The following is a 3,140-nucleotide window of genomic DNA, read 5'->3' as shown; positions in this document are numbered from 1 at the left end:
AAACGCCAAATAAATGTATAGATGGTGAGACCATTCAAGATCTCAAAAATTCATTTTATAAACATATGAGAAGTCATCGTCATCAAATATATACAACTAATTTGCTTCAGGCAAATTATTATGACGTAATTTACTTCTAGCTTTCAAACACATAATAGCATAGCACTAAGGATAGAAACTCAAGACTTTTTCACGAGTCATTAGTCATCCAAAAATCAATCCCATTAGAGGTCTTCCAGACTTTTATAAAAACGGTCCCATAACCAGGCATATTACCAAGTAGAAAAGGCTTAGAACTCATAAAGTACATTCCTACAAAAACTAAAATTTGATGTCTTTTAAAAATCAATGACATTCAAAATACTTATTATAATTTGGTCATGTACTACTACAGGAGTCAAGGTTGCAAAACACGTTAGGCGTCGATTTTTTTTTTTATTAAAAAAAAAACTAAAATTTGTAAAATTTTAATACCTGATTATCTAAAATGGTTAAAACTACTTAAAAGTGTAAATTATATAGTATAGTTAATTATTTTTATACAAGTATACAATTTAATCTTTAAAGAATTAGTGAATTGCAAGTAAATATTTTTTACCAATAGTCTAATACCATTATTAAACACTACTCATAATTCATTAATCCATAGTCCATAACTCCATAGTCCATACTTCATACTTCATAGAATCATAGTTCATACAATGATAAATGATTAATTGATTACATTCATACATTGATACAATCATACTTCACACTTCATAGTTCATAGTTCATACATTCATACTTCAAGTCATCAAATTTCAAATAGTTCATAGTTCATACATTCATACTTCAAGTCATCAAATTTCAAACAAAGACACAAAGTACATGGCGATTAAGTTCAACAACATGTCAACATATCAAATTCAAGTATTCAACTTTCAAGGTTTTGTTCTTCCACTTGTCCGTTCTTCCACTTGTCCATCTATCACTTGATTTTCATCATCTTCAAACTCAACCACTTTTGGATTCAAAGTTATCTTCTTCAAGCTCCCTCAATCTAGAACTGCGTCGTGGTCTTAGTGCGTCATCACCCTCCTCATTAGTAGCCACTTCATCTTCAACAACAACCTCAACTTCATCCTCAACAATCCAATCTTGTGTATCTACAAATATGCAAAACAGATGTCAAATACTCAAATATATTATATATCATTCCACCAAGTGTGCAAACAAAAATGAAAAAAGTAAGTAAATAACTGAGTAAAGATTTAAGTCTTTAACTAACCCCTTCAAATTTACTCCAATTCCTTTCACAACCCGATGAACTTGAAGTAAGAGATAGAATCTTTATCGCAATTGTTTGCAAGTTTGGAGTTGTCCCACCATAAGTTGACCACCACATTTCTACATCAAAATTGTATAAAAAATCAAAAGATATACAATTTTAAATATTAAAATTTAAAACTAGTATGCAACTCATTTACCCGGATCATATCGCTCATTATTTGTCTCACATCTTTTGACCGCAAGTGTCTTCCCAAATACACCATCTTTCCTCTTATAATTGGGAAATTCATCATTCAATACCCTGTTTTGCATTTCTATATCGCCATGATAATATGTTTCAAGAAACTCAATGCATCCAAGAGAAACATTAACATCCAAATGAAGTCGAGGATCCTTAAAATGATAATAAGGATTCAACATGAAAGCCATCAAATGAAGAGGAGAATCTAGCCTATTGCTCATCTTTTCTTCGACTACCTTAATAATAGGCTCATAGTTTCTTACCACTTCATTGAATGCCTTCTTAATGTCCTCTTTGGCTTGCATAAGCTCACCATAAACAAATCCCATTGAAGGTTTCTTATCTTGATCAACAATACGAAGCACCTTCACCAACGGTGCAAAAACATTCAAGCATAATGTAACCCCTTGCCAAAATGAAGTATTCAAGACATTAGAAAAGGAAGCTTTCCCTTTAATTGTTTTGGCAAACCTACATTCTTCCCATTCATTGCTTGTAAACATAGCCCTTAATTCAGTTTTCTTAGCAAGTAAACTCTGCAAAGTAAGAAATGCAGAAGCAAACCTAGTCACACCTGGCCTAACTATGTCACGTTTCTTTGTATAGGTTCTCATCATTGCCAATGTTTTATGGTGTGCATAGATAAAGATAGTTAAGCTCTTTGCTTGATCAAGAACTTTTTTAAACCGGGGTAAACCTGCAAAGCATTCAAGTATGAACAATTTAAAGATTTAAAGTTAAAGAATAAAGATTAAAGAATAAAGTTTTAAAGATTGAAAGGTACCTGCAATGCTTTCAAGCATTAAATTAACGGAATGAGTTGCACAACATGTCCAAAATAGCCGTGGCCTCTTCTCCTTCAACAATTTAGCAGCTCCCATGTTGTTCGCGGTATTATCTGTGACAATTTGAACAACATTCTCCTCTCCAACTTGTTCAATCCCAAGCTCCACATATTCGAATATAAACTAACTTGTGTGTGCCTCACTTGAACATTCTTTAGAAGATAAAAAAAATAGTGCCTAATCTTGAATTTACACACAAGTTCATTACGCTTCTTCTCTTCCTATCTGTCCATGCGTCAGTCATAATTGAGCAGCCATTTTCTTTCCACAACGCCTCATGTTCCTTCAAACTGTCTCGGACTCGATCAACCTCTTTTTTCAAATATGTTTCACTCAATTCATATCTATTTGGTGTCTGCGCTCCCGGATCGAATTGACCAGCAGCTTCAATCATCAACTTGAAGCTATCTTTTTCAATAACATGAAATGGAACAGCTGCTTCATAAGCCCATCAACATATGTACTCTTTCACTCGGTTTACCCTTTCCTTGTCAAATGCCTCAATTATCCGTTGTTGCGTCGTGCCCCTTCTTGAACTCAAAGAAATTTCAGGATTGATTTGGTTTGCAAACTTATCCATAGGGCCAATTGGACGAGGTGGCCTCATATGTTCAGACTGTTGTAACTCATCAACATCAATACTATTTGTAGGTGTATTACTCAAACTCTCATGCGAACCGATGTTTACCTCCGCTCTTATATTAAGTTCTTCAGCTCTCTTGTTCTTCTTTTTGTTCTTCGCCAAAATGAGAGCATCTCTACATTTTATTTGATCTTCTTTTGAA

This window comes from Ipomoea nil, unplaced genomic scaffold, assembly GCF_001879475.1.
Source record: "Ipomoea nil cultivar Tokyo-kokei standard unplaced genomic scaffold, Asagao_1.1 scaffold2510, whole genome shotgun sequence".
NCBI classification, from domain to species: Eukaryota; Viridiplantae; Streptophyta; class Magnoliopsida; order Solanales; family Convolvulaceae; genus Ipomoea; species Ipomoea nil.
This window is presented reverse-complemented; position numbering follows the sequence as displayed.